General features: G+C 44.8%; 1 long non-coding RNA gene across 1 annotated transcript in view; it reads left to right on the plus strand.

Moving 5' to 3' along the window:
- The first annotated feature begins 3,183 nt into the window (after positions 1-3,183).
- Positions 3,184-27,924, plus strand: part of LOC123001400 (uncharacterized) — a 37,339-nt gene continuing 12,598 nt past the window's right edge. Inside the window, exon 1 of the long non-coding RNA XR_006410251.3 lies at positions 3,184-3,651. This is a non-coding gene — a long non-coding RNA (uncharacterized LOC123001400). The remainder of the gene's footprint in view (positions 3,652-27,924) is intronic.

Genomic DNA, 27,924 nt, shown 5'->3' on the forward strand with positions numbered 1-27,924 from the left:
CAGCACTTTCAAGGTTGCTATTTGTGGTAGATTGATTGCAAAAATGACTCCAATTTTGCCCTTTCCTGAGTTTATATCTTTGCAACATGACTTTGTAGTTCCTTCCACTGAAGAAGTGGAGTCCATTTCTCTGTGCTTGAATCTTGTTTTAGCCCACAGAATGTGGCAGATTGTATGTCAGCTCCCAGCCTAGGCATCAGGGGGCCTCTAGACTTTCACTTGCTCTCTTGGAACTTTGACATCTCATGTAAACAAATCCAGGCTAGCCTGCTGGAGGATGTGAGACCATGTGAAGGAAAGCCCATTTGTCCCAGCCAAGCTCGTCCCAGGTCAACCGAGAGCCAACTCCCAGACACATGAAAGAGACCAGTCAAGGTCACCAGAGCTGTCATCCTGTCCCGCAGATCACTTTCAGCACATTAGTGAGCCCAACTGAGAACAGAAGGGCCACCCAACTGATTGATATGCTAAAGCCACAATAAATACTTACTTGTTTAAGCATCTGAGTTCTGGGGTGGTTTGTTATGTGGCAATAACTAGCTGAGACACTTTTTTAAAATGCCAGAATCAGATAAAGGGCTCTATGAAGACACCTGCTACACCTTCCTTAAATCACAGTATAGCATACCATCAAAGGAGAAGTGCTTCAGCTTCTGTCCCACACTGATCCAGTTAGATGCCACACCCGCTCTCACAGGAAAAGTAAAGCCATATCTCTCTTGCCTTGTAATCTTCATGTTTGCCTGATCTACACATTTCTTTTGGGGACAGGAGATGTCAGTTCTACAGTGTTTCACACGTCTCACCTTTTTAAATGAACCTAGCAGTTCTCGCTAACACACTAGGAGTATCTGCATGGCTGTAACCAGCACCCATCCATAGTACTTCCTCCACGATGCCCTTTTGGAGCTGGTTCATTTTATATGCCCTCAGTTCTTTCCTCTGCCCCAGTATTTATTCCACTCTGGTGCATTCCCTGCTCAGACCTTCCCACCAGACTGGAGGCTTCAGGAGGACAGAGAGCAGGTCTGCCTAGCCTATCACTAAATCTTCAGTCTGCAGCACAGTGCTCGGCACATAGAGGGTACTCAGCAAGTATCTGTGGAGAGAGCGGGTGAGCAGACGTCTGCAGGCTGCTTCTAATCTGGCCCTCCATTGTGCCTTTCATCCTGTTCTCTCTTTCATAGTTCTTGCTATCGCTTCAAACCTCGAGTCCCGTTTCCCATCTAGATGTTTAGATGTAGGGATCTAAATGATACTCTTGGCTTGGAAGACAAAGAAATAGCACATTAGATTACAGAATAATTTATTTTTTAAAAAGATTTATTTATTTATTTTAGAGAGAGTGCACATGTGTGTGAGTGGAGGGAGGGGCAGAGGGAGAAAATCTTCAAGCAGACACCCCCCCCCCCTGCTGAGTGTGGAGCCTGAGACAGGGCTCAATCCCAGGACCCTGAGATCATGATCTGAACCAAAACCAAGAGTTGGAGGGTCAACTGACTGAGCCGCCTAGGCATCCCTATTACAGAATAATTTCTGTCAAAATTGGCTAACATAAGATAATAAAAGTTTTGCTAATTAAAAATATAAGCTCCAGGGGCGCCTGGGTGGCACAGCGGTTAAGCACCTGCCTTCGGCTCAGGGCGTGATCTCGGCGTTATGGGATCGAGCCCCACATCAGGCTCTTCAGCTATGAGCCTGCTTCTTCCTCTCCCACTCCCCCTGCTTGTGTTCCCTCTCTCGCTGGCTGTCTCTCTCTCTGTCAAATAAATAAATAAAATCTTTAAAAAAAAAAATATAAGCTCCAATCTCTGGATAAATGAGGAGACATTGACCATTTCTGTATCATGACTAGCACGACTCAGGTTCTCAATTCATGCTAGTAGCAGCAAGCTAGAGTCAAGCAACTTAGCACCAACCTACTTAGTACTCCGTGTTCAGTGCTGTCCTGGGTGCTGTGGGGCAGACACAAGACACAATGCAAACAGGCAAAGTCAATGTTAAGCCAGAAACCAAGGGTGAGATCTCTGCCACATTCACTATCCATTTACAATGACAGGACAAGCTTTCATGGGAACCAATTTCTGTCCCAAACACAGTCTGTTGACTTTCAAAATCCTTCTGAACTGCATTACAGAATATTTAGATGCCTTCCCACAACATTCTCTGATGGTAGAAGCCCTCATCTCCAAAAAATAGGAATGAAGTTTCTAGCTGACTCAGGTATCTGAAAGGACAAAATTCAAATTCCCAGAGTCAACAAGAAATGGACTTTGTTTTTTGCAAAAACACAGGTCCTGTCCCTACACAGTCATGGTGTAGTATCCATGAGGTGTGTTTATTCAATTTTATTTACTTATCTACGGTTCAATTTTCATGGGCTTTATTTACTTTTTTGCAAGGTCCAAAATCTTTCTGAGATACACCTTAATGGAAAGTAGTGAACCACTTAAAAGGTTTATAAGATGCTCAAGTAATGGGAATTAGAAGTCATTATCTTTGGTGGAGGCAGCAAACGGTTGTCCGAATTGAGTTGATTTTGGTGGTACATATTATAATGGAACAAATTACTAATGAAGTGCTAAATTACTGGAAACATCCCTGTTACTTATTAAACACTTTGGTTAATGAGGCCAGGAAAAATAAAAACTTGAAGCGCATTTTAATACCTCTTTTGAGGCCAGGTCAGAAGTGAACAGATGTGAGAACCCAAAGCCCAGCCCAAGGGCATTCTCTCAGACACAGGTTTCCAACTACCTGTGAGAAACACTCTGGGAGGAGCCGCTGACCTTACAAGTTCTAAACAGACCTTGAATTATGAGCAGATATCCTTCTCTGTCGAAAGATGGGTGGCGCTGGCCAATCATCCAAAGTTTGTTTTTAATGAACACTGAACAATGTAGCTGGAAATAAAGGAAAATGAATCTGGGGAGGGAAAACATGGAAATACAATAGTGAGGAGACGTTTAAAATTGTCTATTTTGAAAAGTCCTTCTTCTTAGAGTATGACATAGCTAAGAGGCAAGGACGCTACATCCCCCCCCCCCCCCCCCCCCGTTCTCAACTTCCCTCCCTGTTTTCTCTGTTTTGTAACCTGATTGTGGAAACTGGCTTCCCATCCTGTTACCTGTGCCCAAGTCCCTCTCTTGGTAATCAGTCTCTGCTTCCAGTTTCTAAGACCAGGACCCTGACTTCATCTGGCTGCTAGGATCCTCAGGGATGGACTTTCTAGCTCTCAAATCCTAGCAGCCTATGACGGTTAAGTTTGTGGGCCCTGGGATGCTCAGATACCTGGTTAAACGTTATTTCTGGGTGTGTCTGTGAGGGTGTTTCTGGAAGAGATTAGCATTTGAATTGATGAACTGAGTGAAGCAGATGGCCCTCCCAAATGTGGGTGGGCATCATCCAATCCATTGAGAGCCTGAATAAAACAAAAAGACAGAGGAAGGTTGAATTCACGCTCTGCCTGACTGCTTGATCTGGATTACAATCTTCTGCCCTTGGTACTCCTGGTTTGCCGGCCTTTAGACTCGGACTGGAATCTGTACCACTAGGTCTCCACCTCTCAGGCACTCGAACTACAGCACCTGCTTTCCTGAAACTCCAGCTTGCAGACGGCAGCTAGTGCGACCTCTCAGCGTCCACAACTGAGTGAGCCAATACCTTATAATAAATCTCTTTCTAGATTCAGAGATAGAGATAAAAGCACAGATAGAGATGTACTCTTGGCCCTGTTTCTCTGGAAAACCCTGGCTAATACAGAGCCTTTGTGCCTTCTGCTAAGTTTACCTGATGCCACCTCCCTGAATCCCTCTACTCTTGGATTTCTGAAGGTTGTTTTCTTCTGGGTTCTCTGCCGTGGTTCTGTGCTGCCTGGTTAAGACTCTTCCGTCTCCTCTGATGCATGCCCCCGGTGTGGACAGCCAGAGATTCCCTCCTGGTGCCAGGTTCTGTCTGCTGAATCATATCCACTTTAATATCAGTGGATGGGTTTGTCTGTGCCCTCTACCCACCCACAGTCCCCCTGTGAGAGTTGGATTTCATCAGGATCAGAAACTGCCAGTAACTAACTGTGGGCCTGGGGAACTCCTCTTTACCTCTCTGAACCTTCCTCCTCTCAGCCATTCTCCAATTCTATAGAGGGGCTACTACTAAGTGTCAGAAACTCAAAAGATAAGAAGCCAAGGTGCTTGCCCTCAAAGAGCTCATTTTAGGTAGGGAAACATTCTTGTAAATAAATAATTACAAAATTGTGAGAGAAGTGCTAAGAAAGACAGAGTCAAAATGTTATGAAAATACTGAGAACAAAGCAATTAACTGCGGCGGAGGGAGACCAGTGAGGAACGTACAGAGGATGTGTTTGAGCAGACCTCCAGGATGAGCTGCCATTTACCAAGAAGTCAAGAGCCTTCAAGGCAGAGAAAATAATGTATGCAAAGCTGTAGGGATGAGAACTGCAGGAAAAACGCTAGAAATTAAGCATGACTTGGAATGACTGTTAAGAGGGGACAAGTGGCCGGCAATGAGGTCAGGAAAGAGGAAGGAGCTAACTAATCACAATCAGGGGCATTTCATGTCAGCGTATGGCGGTTGCCTTTTTCCTACAGACAATGAAGAACCATCAAGGGCTTTTAAACAGGAGAGTTGTAGGAGCAGATCGGTGTGTGTCGGATAACTCCAACCTGTCTATGGAGAATGGGTTGGAGATGTAGAAGGTGGAAATAGGGAGGTCAGGGAGAGGAGCATCCCAATAGGGCAGGTAAGACATAGAACGTAAGAGCAGGGCAAGAGGCAGAAGAATCATACAATGAAGAATTGGAAGAGCTTGGTGATTAATTTTAGATGTGGGAATGTGTAGGAGAAGCAGATGCCAGGTCACCCCCAAAGATTCTGGTTTGGATATACTGACGGAGATAGAAGGACTCTGAGGGGAAGGTTGAGTGGGGGAAGATGACCACCGATCTCTGCTCTGGACCAGTTGTGTTTGAGGTGCCTAAGAGGCAGTCAGGTGAAGGTTCCTTGGCAGAAAGACACGCTCATTTGGAGCTGAGAGGTCTGAGTTAGGGACACACCCATGAGAGCCATCCATAGAAGTGATGAACACAAGAGGTCAACCAAATAGAGTGCACTGAGTAAAAAGGGAGGAGGGCCAAGGACAGAGCCGGGGGCAAAGCTACATTTAAAAACCTGGTGAAAGAACCAGCAAGACACTGAGCAGAGGTCAGGAAACTCGCAGAATTAAAACAAGGGGGTCACCAAAGTCTGGAGAGGAGAGTCTCCCAGAGGAGCTGTGAGCAGCATCTGAGGGGCAAAAATGCAAGTACTAATTGGGAAAGTGTTCATTGGTTTGGGCAACTGGAGGGTTATTAATGACTTTGCAATGAGCAGTTTCCAGGAACGACACGTGAAAGATGGATTACAGAAAGATGAAGGACAGGGAGAGGGGCTGTAGGCTATTTGGCAATGACGGGAAGGTGCAAACGAGGGCGTGGCCGGCAAGCAACGCAAAGTAACAGGAGACTTGAAGTGGAAGAGACTGTAAAGTACCTGTACAGTAAGAGGATTGGACAACGTGGTCCCTGCGATTGCTCTCAACATTCCTGTCCTTTGATTGTAAGGACTATGTCTAAGAACACAGGGAAGCAGTGTCCGGCGACTGGGGGCTTTCCAGCACAACGGAAAGAGTTATGGACGTGGTTATTAGGGCTTTCTGCCTGCCTGTCTCTCCCTCCCCCCGCCCCCGATCCAGGGCGCTCCGAGGAGCTCTGAGCAGGAGTGGCACTTGGGGAGAGCTCGCTAGGCTCCAAAGGCATCTTGACCACCCCAGATTTGCAACTGGCATTTCCATCCCATCAGCGCTTCTCCTCCAGCTTTTACAAACTGAAGCTTGCCTGATGTGAAACTCACCCAAAATATTGCTTGGTATTCCTTCCAAGGTCCTGGGAGCCCGAGAAACCAAGCCTGGGGCAAAATGAAAAGCAGGAAGGCAGAGAGTGTGTGTGAGGGAGAGAAAAGCAGCAGAAGGCTCCCGCAGACCTCATTTCCCTCTCTCAGGAGTTTGCATCAGATCTCATATTAGTTAGCTTGGTAGCTTTTTTCTCCCTGTTTGGTTTAATATTCTCAAGGGAAAACCAAGTTGAACGTGAACAACAGAAGACTTAAGCACTCTATCTATTTTAATCCTTGAGCAACATATTTCTGAAATCAGAAGGCGTTTAGACTTTCAGGAGGAAGAATCTGATCTTCAGTGAATTACTATTTATTGAGGCTTTAATAAATGTTTGTGGGTTTTTGTTTTTTTTTTGTTTTTTTTGCTGGCAGGCTGCTTTTTGTAGACCATTAAAGTGAAGATTATCTTTGGAAGAAGAAAAGCCCAAAGTCTGGTTTTCAACCTGGGTAGAAACACAAGTAGAAACTTCCACATGATCAGTTTTAATCTCACCTGCTGAAGTGGGTTTTACTACTTAATGATATATTTTGGAAATGGATGCAACACCAAAGGTCATCAGGAAATAGAGTTCAGAGCAAAGGGAATAAAAATCACAAATTAGATTCACTTGCTGCGTTGAGTAGCAGGACGTTTCCAATCTCCATCCGATTTATGCCAAAGAGAATCAAGCAGTGATTCTAGAACCTGCCTTCTGGGGAGGAGAGCTGGGGCAGTCTCAGGCTGTTGTGTGTTTGTTTGCTTGTTTTCTCTGTCCAGTCATGTGAAGGAAGTTGGCTGGGAGCTTTTTCCTTTGTTATGGCCTACAACACAATTGCTACATTATACTGGAGCCTTTTGAAAAGCCGCACAGCTCAATTGCTTGATTTCCATTGTGCTTGAATGGAACACCGTGTAGCCTTAGGGAGCACAGGATCCTCTTCAGTGGCATGGGAGAGGGGTTGCTGTCTTTGGAATTTTTAGAGAATATGCCAAAATCTGCACGCCACACCGAATTCCCAGGGGCCTTTGTACTGTTTTGATACAAAGAATTAACCTTGGCTCTTGAAAACTCTGCTTCGAAATCATGCGATGGGGATTAGAATTTAGGAAATGATGATTTCGGTATTTGTCTTCCTATATTATCCTGAGCCTATAAAAAGAAGCTCCAAAATGGAGCTTCTATCAGTCTGAGTCTTGATGTTACAGACAGAACACAGGCCTCTAAGTCAAAAAGATCTGGATTTAAATCTTGTCCGTGACACTGACCAGCTGTGTTACAGAGTCTCCCCAGCCCAGTTTACTCATCTGTAAAGTGGGGGAGAATAAGGCCCAGCTCACAGGGTGGCAAAAAGATGATATAAAACAATTTGAATGAATTTTCATTAATGAGTATCTGTGGAACATCTACCATGCATCTGGCACAGTTCTAGACACGTAGGATAAAGCAGTGAGCAAAGCTGGCACAGAGACAAGGCATGAAAGCATGGTCACCAACATGACCAGCAGATAGGCCAGGGGCCTCGTGCCAGGTTAATGCTTTGCTTCTAGAAATCCATTATCTTTCTCCCCAAATCATTAGACTCAAACTTACTGAAAGCGGTACAACTACAAAAATGTACCAAGATTGCAGCACTTCATAGGAGTCTCTAACACATTGCCCATGTTTGGGACTGACAGTAGCCAGGACCTATCGCCGTCAGCTAAAGAATGGGTTGCATTGTTAGGGTGTACAGGTGCAGGAAGTGCCACCCCAAGGGCAGGATGAGTCCAGTGTTTAGAACTCCACCATTAGGGGCGCCTGGGTGGCGCAGTCCTTAAGCGTCTGCCTTCGGCTCAGGGCGTGATCCCAGCGTTCTGGGATGGAGCCCCACATCAGGCTTCTCCGCTAGGAGCCTGCTTCTTCCTCTCCCACTCCCCCTGCTTGTGTTCCCTCTCTTGCTGGCTATCTCTGTCAAATAAATAATAAAATCTTAAAAAAAAAACAAAACACACAACTCCACCATTAAAGGGAGCTATGCATTTTTAATAATAATAATGGAGTAATTTACAAAGAGGCCACCATCTGAGAGGGAAAGAGATAACCTCAACACCTGCTCACATGCCTATAGAAATCAGGCTGCCACTCATCCCCTTCAATACAATTGAGTTGCAACACATGGGATTATCCTCCTCATGTAACACACACACACACACACACACACACACACACACACACACACACACTTATTTATGTCCCAGGCACTGTGCTAGATCCCAGGGATATAACAATTACATAAACACAGTTCTTCACCCTTGACAAGTTTATCCTCTAGAACAGAGATTGGAAAACTTTTTCTTGAAAGGGCCAGGTAGGAAATATTTTAGCCTTTGTGGGCCACATAGTCTCTGTTGTAACTACTCAAGCAAAACACAGCCATATGTTGATGACTATGCATGGTTTCTTCCAGTAAGACTTTCTTTACAAAAAGAGGTGGCAGGCCAGATCTGGCCCATAGTTTGCTGACCCCTGACCTAGAAGGAATGACAGATATGTAACTACATAGTGTCAACAAAACATGGGAAATGCCATGATAGCGGGGGGTGGGCACCTACTTAGCTTGTGGCTTTCAGATAAGACTTTTTATTTAGGAGCTTGTATTTGCAACCAAGGGCGGACATTGCTCATTTCTTTGTCCTTTTCAAAAGTGCAAACCCTCCAAGGACAACTACCTCCCAACTCAAGAGACAAATGTCCAATGGGGGAGATGGCGAAGACCCGAACTTGAACAATGATTTTAGCAGCAGAGTGGAGGGGAAGACTTGAGATAGCAGCTAATGTGGACAGGACATGGTGATAGAATATGGAGAAGGAGGGAAATGATGGGTACCTAAGATGGCTACCATGTTCTGACTAGGGTGTTTGGGCAAGTATTCCCCAAGATAGGAAACTTAGGAGGAGCATAATTTTGCAGTAAGAAGGTAGTTTTCTTTGCTTGTGGGAAACTGAAATGGAAGTGTCCAACAGGTGGTTAGACAGCCCTGAGTCCTGAGTCTCTCCTCTGAACTATTAATAGAGATCCCTAACTGGTTTCCCTGCCCCCTGCCCTGTCCCTTTCAAATCATCCTCACTCAGCTGCCACAACGTTCCATCTAAAACGCCAGTCTGACTGTGTTACTCCCCAGCTCAGTGCCCTTCAGTGGTTTTCCATCTGCTGTAGGATAAAGTTTCAATATCTTAGCTTGGTATGAGAGGTCCTCCAAACCCGGCCAACTTCTTCAGCCTTCTCTGTGATCACTCCCTGTGTCCTGAGTTCCTCTTTGAGAAGTCAGGACCTTGCACAGGCCAGGGATTTGAAAACCCAAGGCAAATAAGGACTCAGACTTTGTCCCTGGGGGACTGAGACCTTCAGTGGGCAGAGGAATTAGGGTTGGGTATCCTCTGTGGTGGCAGGAACAGGATCTCAGTTTTAGCCCAGGAGTCATCAGCAAGCCTGCAGACCTAGGCCTGCAGTTCTTCCAACCGGTTTTCACACCCAGGGCCCCTCACCAACATGCTCTGAAACCTCAACTTTTCACAGTAGAAAGGAGAGCACCATCAGGAGGGAATCCTCCTTCCCCATTCTGTTCTCCCATTAGCCATGCCTGGTGAACACCCAGTACCAGAGAAATAAAAACTAGTTCCTCCTCCCACAAACTCCAGGGACCCCATTAAACCCAAACTGCCTAGTATTCACATCACTGCTCCTGAAAAAGGAACAGGATCGATTTTCCTCAGCTGGGGAGCAGAAGCTGGCAGTTTAGAGCTGAAGTTTAGACCCGTCAGACATCTCTTCAGAAGAGGATTCACTCTCTGTGAGGCTCCTGGCATTTATAGCTGATGCTTAGGTTGTCAAAACAGTGGTGAGGGGAGAAGCAGCTCCTCAAAGATTATAGGTCAAGAAACAAAAAGGAAAGTTTTTGGAGAAGCTTTTACAGAAGGGATGATCACTGACAACAGGCTCGTTTCTAGTTGAGCAGACACAGAGTTGGAGAAAAAAAGAGCTGCCTGTGGAATATTTCGGCCTTTATTTTGCATGCAGGGAGGATTTGCCTTCTTACCTGCTGGGTTGGGTTACCAGTGGAATGTGAGAAGGGGTGATTTCAGACCATCTTTCATGGTTCAATAAACTGCAAATCTTTCCCTTCTGGACTAATGATTCCAAAGAACCTTTGCTTCTCCCATTTGCTCAACATTAAATGACTTTTAGTAATGTGAGTGGTGCCCTCCACCCCAGTGAAAGCAGTCGGCTTTGCCCCAGCACCCATGCTGGGTTTTCTCCAAGGTGTGCCTTTCTACAGTATCTTTGATCCAGCCTTGAAAGGTGCCACATGCCCGCGAGTCCAGCCGCAGGAGAAATCTGAATCAAAATATCTGCTTTGCCTTTCTCCCAAGCCCAGTTTTATCCCCCTGTGACAGCTGTGACCCGCTGCCCCCAAATACTGCTGTCCAAGCCACCTGTGACACTTGGTGAGCCTGATTTCTCTGCACACATGAGCAAAGATTTTAGAGTTCATGTCCCAGAATTTATTTTCTTAAGGGGGCTAATAAACACTTCTTAGACTCTCTAAATTGACAGAACAAATACATATCAAAGAGTTTGATGATAGCCTCAGTGGCACTGTGGGTAGCTAGCAATCTTAAAGTTAACAAGAGGAAACGGGGAATTGGACACTGGGGCATTGGCCTTCACATCTCATCCAAATCCTATTCTGCTCCCTGACAACATCCCTTTATTGCTCTTTCCTTGGCTGCCTTTTCCTGCACTCTTGTGCGGGTATAGAAAATTCCAGGCAGCAGGAGAAGGACTTTTGCTGCAGGTATCGCTAGTGCCATTGCCTGGACTATTAATTATTGTTGATAACAAAACATGGGCTTCCGCAATTGGTGAGAAGTAATTATTTACCATCTGTTGTAGGCTCTCACATGTAATTACTTAACAGTGGAAGTAATTGTAAAGTAAAGGTAATAATGAGACCAGACAAGTGACTGTCAGGCATTATAAGAAAGGAGATTTTATCCTTAGAACTGCTGAGGCTCTGTCTCTCCCCCACCCCTGCCACCTCCTCTTCTTTCCTTCCTTCCTTTAAAAAAATTGTTTTAAATACAGCTAAAGAGCACTAACCATCTCTTTGTTTGCTCACACCCCCTCTTAGGTGAAATATTCTGTTGTTCTGTGAACTTCCCCATCTAGGCTACACTAACAATGCACCATGCTTAAATTCTCCACCTCATTCACAGACAAGGCACTAGGCTGGCCCAGGAGAATGGTCCTGACTGCATGCTAAGCAAGCAGAGCTGTAAAATGGCACATGGGTGGCCAGCACTGGACTTGGAGGCTGAGGGTGGAATCCATAGATCACCTGTTTGGGAAATGAACAGGTCAAGCTTGTTGGGAATTACCCAATGCATGACACCAGACTATAGAGAGACGCAGTTTCAGGGCAAGTTCTAGGAATATAAGCCCAGGGAATACTCCCAGCTGAGTTGGGAATATCGCCTGGCAAATGTCTCTGTACCCCCTTCATCCAAGATGTCCAATAACACTTTGAGGGGCCACTAAGGACTGCTGAGGGAAGGTGCTGGAAAGGTATGGTTTGAAGAACCACTTGAGCCACTTTAGCTCTCCCTCCCACGTCTCTTTGACTCTCCCTTCCTTTGGAAGCTGCTGCTGATGAGCACTGGTGCCCAAGATCATAACTTAACCTGAGTACCCAATCTCTCCATCTTACCTAACGATCCAAGTCAAGAAAATCATTGCAATTTACAACCCCTCCCTTGTGGTACTGCCAAGCCTTTCTCTGGAAGGCTGTTTTATATTCCCTCTCGACTTCAGCATGCCATGTTTTCCTTTGCATATTAAAGGATGAAAATCGAGGTGATGGACACGTTCTCTCAGCACCTGTGTCGGCTGCCAAGTTTTTCTGGCGGACTCTACCTCCTCCTACAACCCTCCATTGCCAGTCTGGTCCTCACAGGGAGAATGCAAGAGAGTGCATATGTTTCGCTCATTCTCTTGTCTTCTAATGAATCACCTGGGAAGTGACCAGGAAAAAACAAAGTGAAAGTCACATGAAGTGGGTCCAAAGTACTGTTGATTTTACAAGATTTTAATGCTGTGCTGGACTGAGGGAACAAATTGTGTTTTATATTTAACTGCAGCAGGAGACTTTATGCTTAATAGGTTTTTTAATATAGTTTGACCTAGTACTGTCAAGAGAAAAACTACATTTTGTTCCCGCCTTACATTCAGGACATGATTTCTGCAGATAAATAATTTGTAATGCAGTTTCTATTACTAAGACAGTGTTTCACACATCTGTTTTATGTTTCATTAATGGTACGACAAATGAAACCATCAACCATCCTGCTTCTCTATATTAATTCAACCTATAAGAAAAATGTGTGATAACTCTAGACAGTACGGCCGATTACCGTGTCAGGGAAATCTGCTAGTTTACTTATGGATCTGCAAAGGCTGCCAAAGCACAAATCACCATGCTGGCAAATGGCGGTCCAGTTTACTGTTTAAATCAAGAATGAGTGCCATGGTCTAATCCACAGCGGAGCAGTTTAGAACCCATTAAGTACTAATTTAACTTAATCTCCAGTACCCAACTGATGGTGAATAAGTCAATTGGAATAGGAACCACCAGTGGGAGAAAGGCATCGTAAAGAAGGTGGTTCATGGGACTCTCCACCCTTCTTAAAGAGGGAGCAATCTTGAGTTGGGCCAAAGAAACTCTGTTGTTTCCTCTAGTGGTGAATAGGAGAGGAGCACTTTATTAATCGCTCATATTAAATCGGTGTTACAAAAGACATTCAGGAAAGTGTGGGGGAGACTCAGTTGACTTGGGTTGTAAAGGAAGTCAAGGGCTGAGCAAGCATTTAGTTCTGAATTTAGTACAGTCTTGACCGCTGTCCTTCACATCCTTCAAGGCGATGATACCTCCTAGGTGCTCTGTAGACAATTTCTTTTGCATCCATGCTCTGATAATAACAATGTGTTTGTATTAGGAAGGTCCCATGCCTCCCTTTGGTTTCTCTTCTAACCAAAGCATACACTTGTGGAGGAGTTAGCTCAAGTTATGGAGCAATCTGGTTTGGGCTTAAAGGACATCATTCTGGAGAGAATATCTCAAGCCCACCCACTTCACTGGTTTCTTTTCCTTCAGTTCCCTTGAATAGTGCCTTTCAGGGCTCTTACTGCTGATCCCCAACATCCCCGAATGTCTTTATCTACGGTATTTGCCACCCACTGACATCCTGCATACTCTTTTATCTTGGGACATTTTATAAGGTCCTTTTGTGTTTCGGGTATGGAAGAAAGCCAGAGTTGGAACTTTTGCCTTCATTACAGTGCAATGCAAAGACTGTGTTTCTTGCATGTTAATGTGGGATGACGTGTGTGTATTTTAGCAGTAACTCTGGTAGCAAGATGTGAGGAGAATCGTGCTCTAGACAGGGTCTTCAGTGTTGGCCTGCCAAAGCCAGGTATCATGATATACCTATAAGGAGCACAGAAGAGGGACATCTACTCTAACCTAGGCTGGGTGATTGTGATTAGGAGGTATTTCAGTGGAATCAAAGAAAAAGAAGATGATTGGCTGAAATAAGATGCGTAAAGGTGGGAGGGTAACCAGAGACAAAGATGACAACATAAGAGAAGCAGGGAAGCAGCATGGGGGGAGGGGCAGGGGCACTGGAGTCTAAAGTTCAAGCCAGAAATTGCGAACAGGAGAAGAAGGGGCAGGTTCGTGCAGGTCTTACGTGCCGTGGCAGGAAGTCTGTACCTTCTTCAACAGGTGACGGGGTAATACGGAAGGGCTCATGCAGGGACAGTGTGGTTTCACCATGTGGAGGATGGAACTGGAGGAATGACAATCAGCTTGGCATATTCAGTAGTCTAGATGGGATAATGAGGGCCCAGAAAATGGGACTGGGGGACAGAGAGGAAAGAGAATCATGGATCATTTAGGAGGGTTGATATGGCTCATGCTTATGGAAATTACAGTCTAGTGAGGGAGATAAAGTAGGCATGGAAGGAGCATAAAACACGCGTTGAGGTGCACTCGTGAGGTGGTACTATAGACATTCTGAGGAAGGAGTGTGAAATTTCCTGCTATGGGACATCATAAAGTGGAGAAAGTGGCATGGAACTGAACCTTGATGAGTAGAGAGGACTGACCATCCAGGTTCAAGGAAAGGTCTAGAAAAGTCTCAGAAATGGGATGGTTCAGAGAATGCTGAACAGATTGGCTTATTTACTGTGAAGGGTTTGAAAGAAAGCTGAAGGAAACAGCCTGAACAGTGGGCCCAGAGGACCTCAAATGTCAGACCCAGAATTTGCACTTGGTTCTGTCAGCTGCAGAAAGCCAGTGGGTCATTTTGAGAAAGGTAAGATATTTTCAGAAGGTATCTGGAGGAAACTCATTTTTTGCTCATGACATGGCTCTAAATCTTAAGAAATGTCCCATTTCTTCATTTTGGCCTGCTGTTGTAAGTGCAAATACTCCTTTCAAGCTTGCAAAAACCCAGTTCTGCTCTAAATGTAGTGAGCTATTGACTGATTTCAGTTTCTCCTTTTTTCTTTCACAGAAATGCTTATGGGCTTAGCTGAGAAGTCTAAAAGGACACAGGCCCAGCGGGTGCTAAGGCTGAGCCGTATTTGGGGATGTAGAGCATTTGTGGAAATTAGAGCTTAATGATATATATTAAGGACTGTTGTGGAGCAAGCACAATGAAATATTCATCCCATTCATAAGATTCAGAGTAATAAAATAAAAGTGCCCCAGGGATCACCTGCAATGGTTGGAGAAATGTTAATGGTGACTTTCGATCTCAGGCCCACTCTGTAGTCTTAAAATAGAACACCCTACAGGTAACAGTGATCCTATGAGAAAGGGCAAAGGGAAAGGGGCACAGGGTAGAGATTCCTAATACCTAGTAACAAAGCCCCAGCTGTCCCTGGGATTAGAGGCAAGCACCAAGGTCAGGCCATGGATTTTAAAACAGATGCGAAGAAGATGAGGACCGCCATTCCCCCAAGATCCGATATGAAAAAAAGGAAATGATGTTTTCCTTCCTGGATTTCTCCTTTCCTTTATTTCCTTTATGGCCTTCATTGAGCATTTAGATTCCCTTTTCTCTGCTGAGGCTATGAAAGCCTCTATTTTTGTCAAAACTTTTTCTGTTTATTCTATCCTTTCTCTCTAGTTAGTCTTCATGCTTGTAGACTAGGTGCCCTGGGCCTTCTTGGTCTGTAGACACAAGAGATGTTTCATTAACCCAGAGAGTTTAAGACTTCCTGTTCACATGAGCCTCCAGCCCTCCTTTCGAAGAATCATGTGCTCATGGACTTCTCTGTCAACCTTGTCACCTGCCACTTGATGCCGGGCCACCCTGTCCATATTCTCTGCACCGGCAGAGGCTTTGGGAAGTCCTGCCATTGCAAGGGCTACTCAGACTTTTCCTAAGGATGAAAATGTTCAGGCCCATGTGCTGCTTCCAGATGATTTCCAAGCCTGCAGTCCTGAAGGTCCTGGAGAGGTTCAGGGTGGTGCCCCAAAACAGAAACAGTGGCCTGCCACGGTGCTGTGCCTCCCTTTTCCTCTGAGCCTGTGGAGCATTGCTTATGCCCACATCACACCATTTTCCTCCAGCTTCTATCTCTCGTGCCTCATTCCTAAGGAGTAAAATAGGGGATGGATGCCATCCTCTCCCATCCTCTGACTTGTTGCGTGTCTACCATCTTTCTTATATCTTAGCTCAAAAAACATTGAACATCAAATACAAGAAAAGTTTCAAGAAAAAAAAAAAAACTACACACGCGCACACTCTCACACACAAATGCCACCTTCCCCCTTCATCTACCAAAACACAAATGCTCCCATACAGATCAGCTCCTGCGGATGGTGGAGGAACATATGCCTTCGAGCTCCATAAATAGCCAACTTGAGATCTCCCGGGGGCTCACCTAGCCGTCCCCTGCTACACGTCAAGTAGATCCCCTCCCACTTTGTCATAATGCCGGTTTTACATAGTCATTTATAGCCTAAAGCCACTTTTCACAATTGGCACTCCTCTGGTGTCAACTGTTGAAATCTGTTTGCCAAAACACTGCCTCATACGAGCCTCTGATTTGTTGTTGAAGTGCTGCTCTTTGTCGTGAAAGGACAGTTTACCATTTTGGGCCAAGAACTGGATTTATAAGTGTTTACATAGCAATTTGTAAAATAGCATTTTCATATGACTTCTGCGTATATGCTGTTAGGACAATATTTGCCTCCCGCAGAATCATGAATTGGAAAAAGCATGAGCTTTGGTGTCAGATAGACACGGGTTTGAGTCCCAGCTTTGCCCTTCACTGTCTGTGCAAATTTAACTTCCCTGAGTCTCGGTAGTGGAATAGAGCCAATAAAATACTGTCATGAGGATTCAATTAGATGACATATGTAAGGCTCTTCATTAGAGACTTAGTACATGGTGGCTACTATTATTTATATTATTGTTAAAGCACCTTGCATTGCCTAAGGCTGCAGAAGAAAAACATTTATAAACACTTGGGATTAACAAAGATGCTGTAGGCATGGCACTCAGGCCACCACTCTGTATTTCCACACATAGAGCAAACGTCATTAATCAATAAGCCCACTTTTTCCCAGTGAGGCTAAACTGGGCCTCAGAATCTTCAACACAGTGTTAACAAGCAACCACCACTGCTATTTATTTAGTAAATAAAAATTCAGGATGCCCAGTTTTACATTTGAATTTCAAGATGAACAGTGAATGCTTTTTTTAGTATTTGGACATCTCATGTAATATTTGGGACATACTTGAACTATATATATATACTGAAACCATTATACTAAAATATTACTTGTTATTTATCTGAAATTTAAATGTTAAGTGGGAATCTTGTATTTATCTGGCAACTGTGTGGTTTGCAGATGAGTTGAAACTGACTTGATATCCCTGACCTCTACCTGAATCTTGACTTTGGGCTGTCAGAGGATGAAAACTCAATTCTAACCAGTTTTAGGTATAAAAGGTAATTTGCTAGCATACATAGCTGGGAATTTGCAGGAGTGGGTCTAGCATCAGACGATGTTGGATTCAAGAGCTCATTTCAGTATACGAAGTCTCTGTCCCTTGCTCTGGCTTCAGACCTCCTTCCCTGTTGGCTTCTTTCTGAAGCTTGGCTCTCTCCACCTGACAGGGAGGAAGTCTCCCCTAGCAGCAGATTTATTTATTCCCAACTGAACAACCAGGGAATTTCTTTTTTCCAACTTCTGTTTCTCAACCCAGGCAATTCTGATTGGCCTCACTTAGATCTTGTGCTCACTTCTGTAATGGTGACATACAGAGGGGGTCATGGGTCATGGGTCATAGTTTGCCTGTAGGTGGGGGTTAGAATGAAGGCACCTGAGTGGGTAGTTGCACCAGGATTACTTGACATGGGAGAAGTACCATTCCCAAAAGAAGCAGGGTACCAGGCAGAAAAAACCTGACAGGGGTTCCAATTCTATTCTGAATTGTCTGTCTTTTAGAGTTAGAGAAAGCCTTCAATGTACAGGAAGGTCAGAATCTACAATTGAGATACAAACATGCATTCAACTATAGTAAACCCCAGGATGAGGGCATTTCTGATGGCAAAACACAGTGACCTGACACCAGCAAATGTCTTGTTGCAAAACAATGCAGAGAGAAAGAGAGATTTTGTGAATGATTGACGGGGACAGTAAGAATTGCTGGTAAATGATCCTTAGGGAAGCATATTTGACTCAGCCTTGGTTTTTAAACAGTTTTGAAGCATGGAAAAATTCCGTGTTTTTCTTATGCCTTTGAAGCTCCTGTCAGCACCCAAAGGACTGATGACAAGGGGTGCTTAAAGAGTTATCCTCCTTCCAGTGTCCATAGCTGCACAGTACGGAAAGGAGAAGCAAGGCCATGCAATAAGACCGTCACTGGGTTTGAATCCCAGTTTTACCACCTGCTGGCTTATGATTTTGGACATGTTACCTAATAAGACAGGTCCAGTGCTCCTGCACTGAGGTGAGTTGCCCTTGAGAAAAGGGTCATTCCCAGGACAGAAAGGGATGTCTTGGGCAACAAGGTCCAAAAACAAAAAAAGATCTCCATAGAAAGCGGCCGTAGGCAGGGCAGGTGACACAAACTGAAAAGACCACCCATTTAAGAAAGTAAACCCTCGCCCATCCCCATCCCCACCCCCATCCTCATCACCATGTGGGATCCTAGGATTTTGTGGAACACTTTTTTTTTTTTTTTTAAGATTTTATTTATTTATTTGACAGAGAGAGACAGCCAGTGAGAGAGGAAACACAGGCAGGGGGAGTGGGAAAGGAAGAAGCAGGCTCCTAGCAGAGGAGCCTGATGTGGGGCTCGATCCCAGAACACCGGGATCATGCCCTGAGCTGAAGGCAGACGCTTAACGACTGCACCACCCAGGAGCCCAGTGGAACACTTTCTATATACACTATCTATAACAAAAGATCTCTAAGAGGGTATTGTCCAAAATGCTATAGGGAAACAGAAAAGACATGGGAGAAGGGGTAAGTCCTGAGGGTCTCAAAGATATATTTACCAAGACAAGTGACATCTAAGTCTGATTCTCACGGCTGAATGTGAGTCCACCAAACAGAACAGATAGACAACAGCCCATGCAATCATGGATGCATGAATATGCATGATGATGTCTCCCAACCTTTTTAACTCTCAGACCCCACATCCTACATACTCAAAGGCCCTCCTGTTCTGTTTTGAAAGAGAAAATACGGAAATAATTTTATGTGTTGGTTTTCTCTAAAAAATTAAGAATCGAAACAGACACCATCACCTTTTTCAATGACACAAATCTCCTGAGACATCATTATGAATCCCAGGGGAACCACTTGGGAGCTCCTAGACTCTGGTATGTCTGGACAGTGTGAGAAGTGTGAGCACAGTAGCCTAGAGGGATCAGTGGGGAGCAGCAGGGAAGGAGCCTAGAAAAGCAGAAGTACCTGGACTGCAGAGCCTTATATGCTATGCATGGTGTGTGGGCACATATGATACACAAAGGGGAAGCAAGGTTTTCAAGAAGAGGCTTGATAAAATGTGACGTGTTAAATGGTGAGTTGCTTTAACAGCAATATGACTAGCTGTGGTAGGCAGCTCCTAAAGTGGCTCCTAATGATCACTACCTCCTGGTATCCACACCCTTGTGGGATCCTTCCCCTTGCATGTTTCTAAGGAATAGAGTATGTTTCTATTCCTTGTTTCTAAGGAATAGAATATGACAAAGATGATGGGATGTCACTTCAGAGATTAGGTTACTAAAAGCCTATGTCTTCTGTCTTGCTGGCCCTCTCTTGCCTTCTTGCGTGCTCACTCTGATGGGAGCCAGCTGCCATCTTTGAGCCGCACCATGGAGAGGCCCACATCACAAGGAATGGAGGAAAGGCTCCAGCCAACAGCTGGGGATGAGCTGAGGCCCTTATTCCACCAGCACACAGAGAACAGAGTCTTACCACCAACCGCAAGAGTGAGCTTGGAAGCAGATCCTCTCTCAGTCAAGCCTTCAGATGAGACTGTAGCCTGGCCAACACCTTGATTCTAGCCTTCCAAGAGACCTTGCAGTGGAGACACATAACTTAGTTGTGTGCAGATTAAGTTGGAGTAATTTGTCCTACAACAATATATATCTAACACAATGGCAAACCTTTATTAGCTCACATTCCCTTCCAGACACTTTGTTAGTACTGTCCATGCATTAATGATCACATGCAATCTTCAGGGGGAACTGTATGAAGTACAATAATGATCCCATTTTACAGATGAGCTTCCTGAGACTTAGCTGGGTTAAGGAACTCTTCCAAGGTCACACAAGTACTAAGTGGTTGAGCTAGGATTCTAATTTTAATCTTTCTTATGCCAGAATGTTAATTCTGAACCACTACACTGTATGTTGTCTTAAATACAGCAGAAGTCTGTGGAGGTAGTGGGGTAGGAAGGAGGTAGGGAATCATGGGCTTCTAGAAAACCCCTCATTACATCTACAGAAGATTCAAGGAGAGTAACTAAGAGCTGATAATTTTATTTCACCTTTAAAGGCTATTAAACACAACATTCTGTAATGGAATTAGCGACCTTATTAAAACACTTACTCACACATTACTACTTGATAAAATTATGAGTTAATAAATCTTTTTGCACCTACAAATGATACAACAAACCATTCATCTGTAGGCAAATCATCTGGTTACACTGACTCTCTGGTTTATTTCAGAGGTACTGGGAATCTTTAAAAAGCCAATGAGACTTTAGGAAAGAAGGGATCTTCTTAAGATTCCCAGTTCCCTATAATCCAGAAGGACACCGCCAGATGCCCCTCATGCCAGCCCCACCACCCACCATTCCTCTGGCCCACCCACCATCTGTTCATCTGGCAGAGTGCTGGGAATGCCCTCCTTAGCCAAAAATATCTTCACAGTTGCCTGGGGAGAATAGTAGGTTGAAGAGAAGTCCAGAAATGGGAGTGAGCAAAGGAAAATCATCTACCCTCCAGTTTTGCTGGTACAATGTGAAACCTTTCAGGAAAGAACTGAAGGCTGGATATGAAGGGGGGAATGTCAAAGCACCCGGTGGCAGGTGCAGGTGTCTGGGAGGATGGGGGGAGGACAGGGCATGTCCAAGATGGCTTCCCTAGCCCACAGATAGACATCTCTTTTCTCAGTAGGATTAGACTAGTTCATATCAGCTCTACTGCTTGAATCCACTCAAAATCTCCTTTCTCCCACTACTCATCCATCCCTTTTCATCCTTCCATTTAGGAGCCCTTAATCATCTCTAACAAAATGGCTGATAGAAAATTTCCCAGAGACACCCTAGAATTAGCCACACATTGTGAAAGGAAGGTACAAGGAACTTTTGACTGACTAGGATAATTAGAGAGAAGGAGGTGTTGTTAAAACAAAACTAGTCCAAGTGTGGTACAAAATGTATGAGAATGTAAATTTTTTAGTTAAAGTTATTTCCAACATTTAAGAACACATTTGTCATCCTACAGAAGTCATCTAAATGTGTAAACATAATGCAATACTTTAGGAGCACAGAACATGATATAAATTGCTTGAATAAAAAAAGTGGCCAAAAGTTTAACATCTGTTAAAATGCTTAGTTGTGGTTACCTTTTTCTTGGATGAGTTGTCCTTTTGATGTTCCTAATATTAACACTAGACCAGGTTGGGCAGAGGGATGGCGCCCTCCTCGTGTTCCTCCCCTCCATCTCCTCTCCTTGACGGCCAGCACCCTCGCAGCGCTGACGCATCGGGTGGAAATCACGATCTTGCTGCAGAGCTGCAGTTGGCTGCACACCTGCTACGTGCCGGGCAGCGTAGTGTGACCATTACATGCATTCTTTGTTCTCATTCCGTCTCCACCAGGACTCTAAAGCATCCACATTTCATAGAGGAGGAAACTGAGGCTTGGCGAGATGAGGTAATTTCCCCTGCTCGGAAGTAATGGCTAGGGAAGTAAATTCAGGCAGCCTGCCTCTGGCATCCACGCTCTTAGCCCTAGCATGGCGGCCTGCACTGGAGATCTGCTTACCTTTCCTCTCCAGGGTGGACTGCCGTGTGTCTGGGAGGAGTCCTTGGCAGAGGGATGGGGCCACATGCATTGGGCTACAGCGTCAGGGAGGGATCATTCTCCATTGTCTCCCCGGAGCCTAGCTCTGCACCTGGCACTAGGCAAACTGCAATAAATATCCATTGGATTAAATGTCAAACAATTGGATTTATCTTAATTGTTAGCAAATACTCTGACAAATTTCCGCTTTATAAATTGTAGTCTGTAAACATATTAATCCTACCCTGAACAGCACAAAAGTAAACGGCCAGGTGAAAGCGTATTGGTCTTTGGCACTGGTTTAGCCTGAGTTCCCCTGAAAGCAGAGAGTCTCTTTTGATAAGTCATCCAAGGAAACAAGAGTGGGGAACCTGGGAGAGAGAAACACACGGGAGGAAGGGAAGCTGATTCACGGGTGAGTTCTTGAGTTGGATCACCACTGTGGGCCACAGGGACCCTGTCCCACCAGGATTCTGGGGAACCACGAAAGACAGAAGAGCATTTCCCCACAGGATCCATCCTCCATCGGTTAGGGTTTGCCCCCTGGGCTATCAGTGCACCTTTACTCCCAGGCTGCACCCTCAGGTGTCCAGAGTCCGGGAAGCCTGGGCAGAAAACGAGAGGTATGTGTGGAACTAAGGTGAGGCCCTGGCAGATCACATCTGCTAGAGAAGGAGGTGGGCAGAGAGGATATGAGGCCGCCACAGGAAGCATCCAATACAGGCCCCATATAGGCGTGAAGTCTGCAGGGGGCTCTGCAGGTGCTGGACTGGAGGGAGGGCAGAGGTACTCCTTAGAATGACAGACAGGCACCAGAGGTCTAGCCTGGCCCTATCTCAGACACATTTGGAAAGTGCATTTTTTTTTCACTCTCAAATCAACAAATTGGAGGTCTATTCAGATTAAAAACTTCCTTTTAAAATGCAAATAAGTGAGAGAGGCCAAGGTTAATTCTACAAGTCATTCAAATCTACTGTGAGTGCTTTCATGAGATTGCCTAAAATCATAGAGGGTGAGCCAAGAAGCATGAGTTTCGGTGGAAGATACTGGGAGAAGGATAAAGAATAGTGAGAAATGACTGGCATACCTAGTAAATGTGAAGTAGGGGGCTCTGTGGGCTGACCCCATGGGAAGCCGTGTAAATGGATCCATGTGGCCTGCAGCAGAGACGTGGAATGTACATTCTACATTAGTATTAAGCCTGCTTTGCTTGAGCTCTCTTCTGAGAAGTATAAAAATACACTCAGAAGTGGCAGATGATACATTCCTTATAACTTTAGAAAAGTTTAGAATTCTCTGCCTTGTTTACAATGAGGACTTTTTGTTTCCTTGGGAAGCATTGAGCTATGAAGGTAACTTGGAGTTTGTCGAAAAATGACCTCAATTGTTAGCAAGTTGATTGTTCAAAGTGTAGATGGAGTGCAGGGTGGAGGCAGGACAACAGGATCCCCAGCTCACACTTCCTGGAAAGGATTCTCCTGGAAGAGCTGCAGGCACTGGACACATCAGTCGGGAAAGCAACTGGCCCTCTCCACTAGTAATAATTACAGTAATAACGATAGCAAACTCTAATAGAACACGTATTTGATGTTCCAAGTACTGTTCCAAATACTTCATGTATATTAACTAAGTGTGAGTTCGGTACTATCATTATCTGTATCTTACAGAAGAGGAAATTGAGGCACAGAGACACACAGGAACTTGTCCAGGGTCACACAGCTGGTCACACAGAATGGCAGAGCTGTGAATCAAATTCAGGCCACCAGCCTCCAGAGCCCTGCTGGCGAGCATCCTGACCATGGACATACTCAGGGAAGCCCGCGTGAACTCCCTGGCTGGGGAAAGTCCGGAACTAGGAGGCAAATGCCTGTGAGCATGCCAAGCTTGGGGCACCTGGTGGCGGTGGGACCAGGGTGAAGCCCATGGCGTCCTGAGCATTCATGTATCTCCAACAGAAGCCCAACAGAGAAGGAAAACTGGATTATACTCCCTGGGGAAGAGTAGGAGTGTGAGCCATGTAAAAGACTCGACTCTTCTTGTCTGCCTCATGCAGAAGCGTAGGGGGGTTTGTGTGCAGTGTGTCCAGACACTTCCCTCCATGCATGCGGCTGCCTTGGTCCAGGTCACCAGCATGTCTCACTGGGGCTACTCAGTGCCTCTCCAACGGGGTTTTTTTTTTCCCCCCTTGCTCTCCCCTATTTGACAGACACCACAATCTGTTAAAAATGTCAATGAAGGCATGCCACCCCTTTGCTTAAAATATTTTAGTGGCCTCCCATTGCCCTTTCAATAAAATCTGAGTGCCTTGCCATGGCCCCCTGAGGCCATGCGCCTTCCTCTCTCTCCCTGCCTTCGCCTCACACCCCTTTCCCCATTGCTCTTCCTGAGACAGTCACACTGTTTGTACTTCTGGCCAACCCTTTGCCCACCTGGAGGCCTTTCTGCAGCTGCTCCCTTTCCCCGTCCCTTCTGCCCAGCACTCAACCTGGCTGGCTCCTTCTCCCTCCTTCCTTTGGTTTGTTCTATTAGGTGCAGATCTGAGTCCCTCCTTCTGTTAAGCATGTAGGTCATTGTCACGACTAGACAACTCAAGACTCTCCCCTCCTTCTATCACAGATTAATTTCCTCTCCTTCCCTAACTCTCACTCTCATTCCCCTCTTCCCATAGAGGGATTGAGATTGGCTCTAACATACCCTTGTGAAGAACATTGTGATGTTTCTAGTGTGTGTTTTCTGTGTACATAAAAGGGGTTCTCATTCTGTTTCCTGCCTTTTTTACTCAACGGTACAACCGACTTCCAGAGCTAATCACATCCCTGTTCATCCGGCCCCGCTGCTTCTTAGTGTTCTATGGTAATCCCTAGCAATTATTCACCCTAGCCGTGGGTCCCTCCAACTCGCTCCTATTGTAAACATTATCATAATAAACATCCTAGGACACCTCTCTTATGGATCTGAGCACTGTTATTCAGTGGAACAACATCTGAGAAAACAACAGCCTCCAGCAATCTATATCTACACAGCAGGCTTGGGTTCAATGTGCTCAAGAGCCCCACAAAGACCTAAAACTGGGGTACATGTTCCAAGCTTGTCTGCAGGGCTATGGAAGCTCTCTCTTGGCCCTGTTGCTGCTCCCATTTCTGTCTATGAAGCTGCCTTTTTCTGTTCCCCTCTAGAGCCACAATACTCCCCACTACATATTAATGCCATTTCCCCCTTCCTATTTCCTAGCCTTGGACTTGAGTCCATCACTTAGAATCTTCAAGCTCACCTAAGGATGGTCATTTTCCCCTTGGCTATTGTCTACCCACTGCAGGAACAGCTTCTCATATGCAGGGAACTTGGATCTAATAGGGGTTTAGCAGTAATTGTGCAGAAGAAGAGCATCTAATTGAGATATTCATGTCATTTTCTTAAAGGTCACCTCCCTTGTCCAATCATTGCAGCTTCCCCAAGGTATTTCTGAAGCCTCACTTTAATGGCATGATACTATAACTAAGGTCACATCTGTCCGTGTTCTACCCTAGAAAGAAGTCAGCACTGTCCCCTCCCGTGCTTCCAACCCTTTGTTTTATTGCTCCAAAATGCTGTCTGGGAGCCACGGCTGCCCCAGCTGCCCTGTGGGAAGTCCCCGAGTGGGCTCAGGATGTGGTGTCCATGGCCTCAGGTTCATTCTTTAGCAGAAGAACAACTAAGCCAACATAAAACAAGTAGGCTTTTTCTGATTTCTGGGACAGTTGCCTCACATCGATTGAATTATATTGGAATAACTTAGGTTTTAGGGGGATCAAATGAAGAATGCTTTCTGAACAGGTTCAAATAAACTTCTGTTTGCTTGAAGATTTATGGGAGGTTCATCAGCCAGCCAAAAAGTTCTGGCCTAAATTTGGGTCTCTTTCAAAATGATTTTGAAAGCCCACAGCCCCTCACCAGATTAAGGGGGAAGTCAGGAGCCCATTTGTTCTTTACAACCCCAGCTGCCACAACAGAGCTGGTGGTTAGTGAATTGCAAGTAGCGGTTACAAAAAGAAACAAGTTTAGCTCAAGTTTTTCTGTGTCTGTATGTTTTCTCATTACCCAGGAGAAGCCTAAACTTCTTTTTTTCGAACCCTGAGGTGTCATTTAGATTGCCGTCTAAGAAGTAGTGCCCCCTGGAAATGATTTTACTTCTGATCTTTTTCATATGTGTTTACAGAGGCACCTGGGTCTGTGACTTTGATTTCTGAAAACCTAACATCTGGCTCAAGGAAAGGCTTTAACAATCTCACATATCCATACCCAGACATCTCTAATATCAAGAAAAGAGGCATGTCAGTGCTTTGTTCCAGTTTCAGAATATCAATGAATAAAAATAAAGATGATAAGGATAAAGTAGCTAAAATAAATCGTGTGGTTAACTTGTGCCAGGTTCTGAGCTGAGCTCTTATTATCTCATTTAATAGTCTAAACTTCCCAGGGGTGACTTAACTGAACCTCAGACCTTGCATAACTTGCCAAATTCCAAAGGCAAGTAAGTGCAGAGCCTCAATGTCAGATGAAGTCTGATTCCAAAGCCAGTTCTCTTAAGTACTACACATTTCTCCCCCCTAAAGTGCCATCAGAAGGTTCTCGGCTTCCTTTATAAGCCCTTACAAATTGGGACACATTTCCTTCACATCTGTCATTTTCCTTAAGTTTTTCAGAAAAAAAAAATCTTTGTTGCTCTTGTGAATTCATCTGAAGACATGGAATGTCAGGCATTGCTTATGAAAAACAATCTCACCAATAACTAAATAACCAAATGAGTGCTGTTTTTTGCTCTAAGTGTGTTTTTAAGATTTTGTAAGCTCCTGGAGGACACTTCAATGGCCATAAACTGTGTAAAGAGTGAAGAATATTGAATCATACAGAAGTAATCGTTTTTATATGATATGGCACCCAGGGATGAATTTAGTAGATAAAATAACCCCTGTTTATAAAGGCAGGTTTAGGGAAATAACGGCTTACCAATTGGTAAGCCAAGGGAAAACAAAATGTCTATTCCCATTGCTCCTGTGTTCTAAGTACACGGCTGATTTGTCCTCGACTTCACTGTGTGAGGAAGGAAGAAGCATAAGAGCCAGAAAATTGGGGTATTTAAGGTCACACGAACCTCACTCCACCATAGTTGGGCCATTTTCTTTCATCCTCTCAAAGCTATTGCTTGACGACCTGCTATGTGCTTGGCACAGTACGATACCCTGAATACAAGTTGGTGAACAACATAGAAATAGTTCCTGCCCTAAAGACCTTATGATTATCCCTGGGGTAATTTTATTCCTAAAACTCAGACATGCGGGTATGAAGCTTTGTTTCTCTATAATTCAATTTAAGTTAGTTCTCAAACCCTCACAGACTTTTGACAGCAGGAAACAATCTTGCAATTCCAGGTATAACTCTCTTCCTTCTGGATTAAAACAAAGTTTCTTTTGGGTGAGGAACTGGTTCAAGTTTTCCTTCTTCTCCGTTCCCCTTCCCTTGGGGAGTAATTTAAGTTCCCAGGGAATTCCAGGGGAAAGTGAGATCTCATTCACAGTGATCTGTTGTCCACATGGACCTTCACTGGGTTCAGCTTTACCTTATTTTGCCCCTGTCCTTCGCTCCCATTATCTATGCTTTCATGGAGGTCTCTAGACTCTGGGCATAACTGCTTTGAGTCTTCCTTATCCCAAATCCAGACCACTTTGAATTAGCTCAGTGTTTCTGAGCACTCCTCTCTCCCATGGGACATCTGGAGCTCTTTTTTGTCTGTTTCCCCCATCTTCCCTGAGAGCGATAGTACCTCCCGAGGCCTCTCCCAGGGCTCTCCACCTGTCTCCCTCCCCCACCATTGCTGCCTCTCCGTGAGCCTTTCTACAAGGCTTTCTGTTTCTCCCTGGGTTATTCCTGGGTAAGCAAGGCTCTGGTCTCCTCTACTCTGGGGTTCCCATACCCTGGCTGAGCCATGGATCACTTACTGGGAAGAGGGGATGCAGGACCCCCTTTTTGTCTTGATTTCTTCTCCCATTTCCCAAGCTGCTGCTTCTCAACCCAGAAAAGACTTTTAATCTCCTCTTGAGCAGTAAGGAAAACCAGCTCTTAAATCATCATGAATTCTTTCAGAAATATTGTTTGTGGCATAAGCTTTATATGCTATTCTCTTCAGGACTCAACTTTTTGGTTGTCAGGACCCTTTTCTTAAATTGATAAATTGAACTTTGTCAAAACTAAAAAATCTCTTCTCAAAAGATATTGTTAAAATAAAAGACAAACTACAGAGTGGGAGAAGATATTCATGATACGCATATCTGACCAAGGTCTAACTGCAAAATTTATGAAAAACGCCTATAGCTCA

The sequence above is a fragment of the Ursus arctos genome, unplaced genomic scaffold (genome assembly GCF_023065955.2).
Source record: "Ursus arctos isolate Adak ecotype North America unplaced genomic scaffold, UrsArc2.0 scaffold_22, whole genome shotgun sequence".
Classification (NCBI taxonomy): Eukaryota; Metazoa; Chordata; class Mammalia; order Carnivora; family Ursidae; genus Ursus; species Ursus arctos.